Consider the following 9359-nt stretch of genomic DNA (forward strand, 5'->3'; position numbering starts at 1 on the left):
TTATAGAAGAAATGAGTTGGTAATTAATTTCATAATTACAAGAGTATGTATGACTTAGTTATAAGTATAGTTGGTTCAGTACGAGAGTTGGTTTCACATACATGAGAAAATTACACCATAACTAGTCAAGATAATAACATTCAATTAACCGGTAATTTCATTTGCAAGAGTAGTAAGGAAATCATAGCCCTAGGAGCTTTTCATTGTTATTTGTATTACTTTTATTTTATGTTTATAGTGTAGCTTTAATCTTTTGCATTTGTAGTAGTCTAAATAATAAAAGAGTTCGAAAACCATTAGTAATTGACGATCTTCCCATTAAAAAACTGGCTGTGACATACACAAACATTTCCTCTGACATAATGACAAACTTCCACAACTATTGGAACTTATTAAGCTTCACAGGATCAACGAGCATAAGGGAAATATAATCCTTGAGCACCGTTGCAGAATGTGTATACCCATCTTCATCTTTGTATATCAGACATATCACCTTAGCAAGGTTCAGAACTCGCTGAAGAGCCTCCATGGGCACTGCATTTGAATTGAGGCATTTTCCATTAATATCTTTCCATGCCTTGGCTGTCTGTCTGTTAAGCTCATCAAATGCCCATATTCATTCACATAACACTCAACAGCAGAGGCAACATGTCCTCTTTCCTGCTCAAACTGCATACATAAATAATACACTAGTAGTACCCATCAGAACTGTATATATAAGAGAGACCAATTTACACATGGCAAAATAGTGATATTATAAGAACAAATAAATAAATGTTTTGGTTTAAACCTCGTGTCCAGCCATGTCGTCCATTAGTCTACAAATTACTGATGCAGCTCTAACAATTAATGGTTCGTTTGTTACCCAATCAAAGGCCTGTGTAGTCACTGAATCTCCCATTCCAACCATAGAAGTTGTTGCTAGCATCATGTATGCACCTGTCACTAGTGCTACCTTCATGTACTCCTCAACTCTCGGGACATAGCCATTGTGAAACCATTTGGCCTCTTCAAAGTATGCCTTCACTAACTTTTTCATCTGGAAGATGGAATCATCACATTAAGTATTGAGTAAATTTGAACAGCTAGGTAAGCATGATGAAGTATACTGCCTCTAATTTTGCATAGGTGAGCCTCTCTGATTTGGCTTCCTTGCCCAACTCTTCCTCGTAGTCTGTGTAAGTATCCAACAAGGCACGGTAACAGTGTCTCATATAAGATGGTAGCTGATCCAATTCATGGATGTTCCACCTGTTATCAGTGCCGGCCACGAGACCAAAGTATAGTCAGTTAAAAAGGATCCCAAGGGAACACTTGATAGATTTGAAAAGAATCTAGAAAACAAACAAAAGAAACAAAAAAGTAAAATGTAGTACCGCTCTATTGCATCTGTGAAAATGGTTAATTCATCAATAGTCCCATACAAATCATAAATGTCGTCGATTATAGAAGTGATGGAGATTACTTTGGTTAGGATTGTTCTAGCGAGGCAATATTTGGGCTCAAAGTACACTCCCAAAATCCAATAGTAGCACTCTACCAGTCGGTCTCTTGCAAAAGGTGTGTTCGTCGCAAAATCCAAGTTTTTCCACCATCTGAAACGTAAAGAATCATGGAAGCTATAGAAAGGTTCTTTTTAATCTATAGAAAGGTTCATTTTACTCTCTAGCAACAGGAAAATTATTGTTTTGTTGGACCCGTCAAGTCTTTTCTTATTCTCAGCCTAGTAGTAGGATTCAATCATTGACTTACGCTGTTAGACAGCCTAGTTCCTTCTGATGCAACTTCTGCAATATGTTAAAATCCAATTTTGCAAATTTTAGCAGTAATTTATCATGGGCTTCGTCTTGCTGGTAGAAAGATATGTATTGCCTTGCAGCAATCCTTGTCAAAGATTTCTGGATTGGCACCTTAAGAGCTTGAACAACTTGTGCAGCAAGGAAATTGCTCAAGTTGGGAATCATGGATTCCAGATTACTCGTTGAAAACGCGCTTCCTCCAAAACATTCTCCCCATGCACTCCTAAGTTTGCTGCCTCGTACAAGCTCAACATTCCTTGCACATTGCTCTCCAGAGATTCCTTAAAATCTCCTTCTGGATTCTTAAAATTTTCAAACACATCTGCTCAAACGAAACTTAGCATCGTCCTCCACTAAAATTCTAAGTTTAAACGATGCATGTTTCCACGTTACAAAAAATATAATGAAAGACAAATGCATATGAAAAGAAAAGCATTAAAAATATTAGGGCAAATAACACTAAATTCCCTTCTGGTTTTTAGAATCACTAGAGATCTTTCCTATTAACTGCGTAATAACATGTTAGGAAATTGGCTTAATATACCACTTGTTGGGGTATCGGGCCAATTATTTGAAAAAGAAAGGATCAACAATTTAATAGAAAACAATATCTAACACGAACGATGAACAACACACAAGAATTAACGTGGTTCGACTTAATCACCAAGCCTACATCCACGGAGAGAAAAACTTGTTCTTACTATGAGAGAAAAACATCACAAGATTACAACTTGATTCCCAAGCCCCAACTCTTGTATAACCCTCTCACCTACTAAGAACTCTCTCACTCCTTTCTTGTGTATCTTTGTAGTATGCCAACCCACCTATTTATAGGGAACATTACTGCCAAAAAAACCAAATAACAATTGCAAATCAATACTATTTCCTAAACTCATATAGAGTAGAAAATAGTATTGATTTGCAATTGTTATTTTGTTTTTTTGGCAGTAATGTTCCCTATAAATAGGTGGGTTGGCATACTACAAAGATACACAAGAAAGGAGTGAGAGAGTTCTTAGTAGGTGAGAGGGTTATACAAGAGTTGGGGCTTAGGAATCAAGTTGTAATCTTGTGGTGTTTTTCTCTCATAGTAAGAACAAGTTTTTCTCTCCATGGATGTAGGCTTGGTGATTAAGTCGAACCACGTTAATTCTTGTGTGTTGTGTCATCGTTCGTGTTAGATATTGTTTTCTATTAAATTGTTGATCCTTTCTTTTTCAAATAATTGGCCTGATACCCCAACAAGTGGTATCAGAGCTCCGTTGGGGTTTTGGTTAATTATTTGAAATTGAGCGGGTGGTGGTATACCATGGGGTTTGGAACTATACAGTTTCCAATTCAACCATTTAATGGAACTACAAGTTTCACTCTTTGGCAAAGAAGAGTGAAGGATGTTCTAGTTCAACAAGGTTTGGCAAAAGCGTTGAATGGAAAGAACAAGAAGCCAGAGAGCATGAATGATGATGAGTTTGAAGAGTTGGACGCAAGGTGTGCGAGCACGATTCGGCTCTATGTGGCGGACAACATCATAAATAATGTGATAGATGAGGAAGATACTGCAGCAGACCTCTGGAAAAAATTGGAAAAAATTTATCTGGCTAAAAGCTTATCCAATAAGTTGCATCTAAAGCGGCACCTTTATGCACTAAAGATGGTGGAGGGTGGCAGCCTCATGGATCACATGAATACGTTCAACGGAATTTTGGATCAACTCCAAAAGGTTGGCGTAGATATTGAGGAAGAAGATAAGGCCCTTTTACTTCTTACCTCAGTCTCTGATTCTTACGAAAGTGTTGTGACAACGCTGTTGTATGGGAAGGACACTTTAGAGTTCGAGAATGTGTAGTCTTCTTTGTTGGATCATGAAAAACAAAGGAAGGCAAACCAGGATGTGACACAAGAAGCTGCGTTAATTGCTCGAGGTGAGAATAAAAGAGAAAAACAATTTGGCGATGAATCTAAGGCAGGTGGTTCAAAGGCCAAGGGAAAGGGTGGAATCCAGTGCTTTGGTTGTCATGAGTTTGGCCATATCAAAAAATATTGCCCTCATCGAAGGAAAAATGATGAGAATAACTATGATAATATTGCTGGATATGCATCGGGTGGAGATATTCTCACAATCTCCAAAGGTAATAATACTTCTTCTCGTGATGGTTGGATTTTAGATTCTGGATGTGTTTCACATGTTTGCTCCAAGTTAGACTATTTTGATACTCTCCAAAGAAAGAAGGCAGGTTTTATGTCCTTGGGTGATGGATCTACTTGTCAAGTCAAAGGTGTTGGAGTGGTGAAAATCAAAATGTTGAATGGAGAGATTCGTTCTTTGGGTGGTGTGGCTTATGTCCCAAAATTACGAAGGAATCTAATTTCTTTGAGCCAATTAGACTACAAGGGTTACCATTTTTCCGCTGCAGGTGGAGTCTTGAAAATCACACATGGCGAGACGGTCTTGTTGATGGGGAAGAAGTATGGTAATCTGTACCATTTGAATACCTCAATGAATTGGGAGCGGCAGGGGATCCAAGAATGCTCTCAAATTACAAATGGTGGTGAGAGGAAAAATCCTGCTATGGGAGAGGGTGAATTGAGGCCCCTCTCACGAGTCAACTAGATGTTGGACTCGGTTAGCTACACACGTTCATTTGCCGATTTGTTGGGTTCATGAGTAAGGGGTTGTGTCCCATATCGGAGAGATGAAAAAAGAGCGGTTAATATGTAAGTAAGGGCTCAAGACCTAATAGCTTAAGCTTTTGGGTCAGAGTTGGGTTCCTAACTTACATGTTGGGCTCTTTGGTAGACTCTCTCGAGGTGTTTCTCCCTAACAAATTGTGGTATCAGAGCTTCAGGTTGTAAAACTGGGTTACTCATGGGCAAGTAGATTCTTCTCGGAATTGGATCGGTGAAAAATTCTCTTCTTGATGGTGGACCGAAGTGCCAAGGAGTTTGGTTGGTGTTGGACCAGGTGTGCCATGGGTTTGGCAGGGGTTCCGGTTGATGTTAGACCAAGAAGCCAATGGTTGGTAGGGGTCCAAAAATATAGTTCGGATGTTGAAGAAGAGTGGGTCCATGTTTGGAAGAAGAGGTGACCTTAAATGATAAGGTGGGCTTGTGTTGAGTATTAAAGTGGGCTTCGAAAAACAAGAGCTTGTAAATTTGGATTTAATGTGGGGGTTACTCATGAAGAGGGAGATTTGTTGGGTTCATGAGTAAGGGGTTGTGTCCCATATCGGAGAGATGAAAAAAGAGCGGTTAATATGTAAGTAAGGGCTCAAGACCTAATAGCTTAAGCTTTTGGGTCAGAGTTGGGTTCCTAACTTACATGTTGGGCTCTTTGGTAGACTCTCTCGAGGTGTTTCTCCCTAACAAATTGTGGTATGGTTCGGCTGGGCAGTGACTCCAGGATAAAAAGCCAGTGGGAGTGGTAAGGTGTGGCTTGGATAAGAGCGAGGAAAAAAAAAAATCATGCAGACTGCAGTGAGGCAAGGGCATGTGGGCTCTTGAGCAAGAATCGTACACTCCAGATTGAAGTGGGCTTGATGGAGTGGATGGGCTAGGGAGAGAGGTCCGATGTGGAATAGATTCACAATTGAGGGGGAAATTATTGGGATATCAAGTGTGAATCAATATCCCACATCGGAAAGAGATGAGTAGATTGAGGAACATATAAGTGGGAATGATCCATAGACCCAATGCCTTAAAGTTTTGGGTTGGATGTGGTGTCAAAACCATGGTTGTGATTCCCATTCTAGCTCATGATTAAATTCTCCCCGAGTTTGGCTCTCTCAGAGCCCAACATAACAAAACCTCCCTTCCGTGTGCTCTCCATCCATCATGGTTAATGTTAAGTGCATGCACTTTCTCCTTATTCCTTTGTCCTTTTTAATTACTTTCTTTTTTTTTCTTTTTGAGTTTTTGTTAATCTTTCCCAATTTTGTTTTTCATAAAAATTCCATGCCTTTTTTTTTCTTGTAATACATAATAGAATTTGAGTTGAATTTTCTTGGGAGACAAGACCTCAAAACATAAAAATTCCTTAGCTCTAAATGCCTATTACATCCAGAAAATTTTAAAATTCTTGGGGCAGCTACCCCTCCCCGCCCCCTGTAGTTATGCAATTAGAGGGTGACTCCTGGCGGCCGGCGCCAATAGATTATTCATTGGCCGGGTTTATATGCTATGATCCTTGAGATAGTGAAGATAGATTTACTTACCAGAAGAGGCATAAAAACCTTGCTGTCTAAGTAATCGGAAACGAAGAGCAATAGTGTGGAGATCATTTGCATCTTTGTTATTCAACTCATCACAGGCATTGTAAATGTTTTGCAATGACCCCTCAATCTCACTTTCAAAATGATATGGCACCCCAAGACGTCGGACGGTGTCAATCAAGTCTAGCTTTCCGGGAGACCCGTCAGGAGTTTCAGTTAGCATCTTTCTGACCTCATCTTTTAGCTGTTGATGCTCGCCCTCTTCTTCCGTGAAATTGTCCTTCAAAAACAAGTAGTAGGAGTAAGTTTCCTGCAAACTTATCAAGATCATAATAAAAAATAACAAAAGAAAAGCTTGAAATCATATGCTACTGCCTTAATATCTGATGCATATGCAAGAAAATATTCTCCCCAAACGCTTGGATGACAATTGGCGGTGCGACGGCTAACCGGTTGTGCTTGAAGGGAAACCTCCATTCTTTATTGTAAGTAATGCTTGGAATGTGATTACGTTCTATTTTAACTTGTTATAAATGACAGTTACTAATGCCTGACGACCTTCTATTTTAGCTTATCTCTTCTCTTTACTTCTATCCCTAGATTGTTTGTATTCACTTGAAATCATCTCAAATGCTTATCCCAAAAAAAAAAATCCCAAAATTGATAGAAAATACACCCCTATTTAGGGATGCGGTGTCTTATAAAACAAAATACTTCAAATAGTAGACTTTTCAATTAAAGACTTAATAAGTGCATAAGTGTATTGTTTGGGTGTATACTTAAATAACTTCTTATTGTGATGAATAATGTGTAATTTTGAATTTTTAAATATTTTTCTTTATTTAGTTCATAACTTATGATAAAATTACCATATTTTATATTTTATATTTTAAAACACAAAAAATATTATAAAAGTGCTTTTGACCTTTTACTAAAAGTGCTTTTGACCTTTTACTTAATTTATGAATTAATATTCTCCAAACACTAAAAATTTATTTTTATCACCTCACTAAAAGCACTGCACTCTCAAATAGACTCATAATATCTTGTGTGAAGATTTTCATATTCTCTCCTTCATACCAAATTTCCATAGAAGAGAAATTTGGCCTCATTGTTGCGGACACTTTTGTTAAAAGCAATTTGGGTCCTTCGAGGAAAATTCTCTAATTTAAGAACGTCCAGATCCATTGTCGTGCCATTTTGCCTTTGGGTTTTGGAGAATTTAGAAAACCACTACACTAAGATCCTATTTGATAATTTAATTTAACACTTAAATTTAATGAATTTAGATTTTAACATGTTCAGACTTGATAATTAAAAATTAAGCATCTGAATTAATTTAGTGACACTGAATTTTTTTAACCAAAATTTGCTCTAAAAAATAAGTAACGAGTTATTCACTTATCACTTAATGAGATATATACTCAAATTTATCAAATTTAATAATTTAATGATTTTAAATTTCAAATTATAAATTTCACATTTCAGTTTATTAAACACACCCTAAGTAGTTTGGAAGGGCCTAACAGTTATACCAAGAAAGTAACGTTTTGAATGTTTTATTAGTATACTTGGCCCAAACTCAGCCCACCGGGCGTTTCATGAGGCTCGATGATCTGGCTGATGGCGACGGTTCCAGCGGGCCCTAAGAATGATTTGATTGATTGGTGGAAATGTAGATTTCCTTAAAATTGGAAAATCATTTGAAGATTGGGGCAGTGGTGATTTAGAAATTTGTGGTGAAAAATGTTTTGGTAAGATATGAGAATGCTAAATTATGATTACTGAGCAAATTGTAGACAGATTTTGGTGGTGAATGTTGTGAAGATCAATGGGTAAATAGCTCAGAATATTTTCACAAAGAAGGGATGGCATTGAAATTATTTGTGAAGTACAAAATTTGTCCATCCATGTGTGAAGATGACACTTAATTACGAGATATTGCACGTTGTTTCTACAGTTGGACATTTGGTTTAAAGGAGACAATCTTAGCAAATTAAACCAAACCTATTAATTTCTAGTTATTTTATAAGATTTTTTTTGGTAGTTTCCTATATAATAGTTGACTAATTTATTTGGTAATCAATTGTGTGGCTCCTTCTTGTTTACCACGTTTCTTTGGATTATATATATATACATATATATATATATATATATATATATATAGTATCCGTCTAACAGGTGTCCATTGAATATTCATTAAAATATATTTCATGTATTATATTTTTAAAAATATAAGATTAATTAGAAAAAGTAAATAAATACAAAGGAAGATAATAATTGTTAATATATGTATATACATAGTATGTTAGATGAATTTTAAATGTATCAGTAAGTGTCTAATAGACATCGAGTGCACGCGCACATATATATATATATATATATATATATATATATATATCTTAGGCTATTTTTTCTAAGAGAGTCTAGAGAATTAGTAAAGAGTCTGTGTAGGAACAACCCCTAGATTTTGAATTTCCACTAATGTATAATGGCACATTGTTACATAATTAAAGAAATAATAATCACTTATAGGAATAATAATCACTCACAATAAACTCTGGGTGAGAATAGAATAATAAATTCAACTTACTATAATATTACTATCTCAAGCAAGGAAGAAAATCTTATGACAACAAAATCCAAGAGTAGTCCCTACAGACTCTTTACCAACTCTCTTAGAAAAAAACCTAAGATATATATATATATATATATATATATATATATATTTCATATCCTTCAATAATTTAAACTCTTAAAATCATCAAAGAATTGATATCTCTTTTTGTACATCTAATAGTGAATTAGCATGTAGCGTGTATGATACTCAAAAAAGTATTTTACAAGAAGTTGGATATGCACCATGTCACATTTATCCAGTTCTCTATCCAAGAGTAGTTTTATAAGCTCTCAATACGACTAAAGGTACGCGTGATATTGCTTAATTATTCATAAATGACATATTCTCCTACCTGTCACCATTAATAATGAATTTTTATTTGAACTTTGTTAATCAACAAAGAAAAATATTGAATATCTTCAAGATATATATTGTTTAAGGTATTTATCTTCAATAAATTATTCCATCTTTAATGACTCATACCCTTTACATGAATTATATAATGGTAACATGGCTATCTAATACTGAAATTTGTCCCCTCTGCCTTGAGAAAAGCCAAATAAGTAGTCAATGTGTTCCCACCTAATGGACCTAATCAACACTGGGAGAACAACTAAGCCGGACAAAATAATTGTTGGCTTTAGTTTTCAGCACATCCTTCGATGATAAGCAAATAAAGCCACAAGTGCTCAAGTACACATGTTCCTCATCTAATGGAACGGAACGGATATG

The 9359-nt window shown here is 36.1% G+C and overlaps 1 pseudogene; it reads right to left on the minus strand.

The window, feature by feature from the left end:
- Positions 1 to 296: 296 nt before the first annotated feature.
- Positions 297 to 6662, minus strand: LOC113713871 ((-)-germacrene D synthase-like; annotated as a pseudogene).
- Positions 6663 to 9359: the final 2697 nt, after the last annotated feature.

Source organism: Coffea arabica, chromosome 8c (genome assembly GCF_036785885.1).
Source record: "Coffea arabica cultivar ET-39 chromosome 8c, Coffea Arabica ET-39 HiFi, whole genome shotgun sequence".
Classification (NCBI taxonomy): Eukaryota; Viridiplantae; Streptophyta; class Magnoliopsida; order Gentianales; family Rubiaceae; genus Coffea; species Coffea arabica.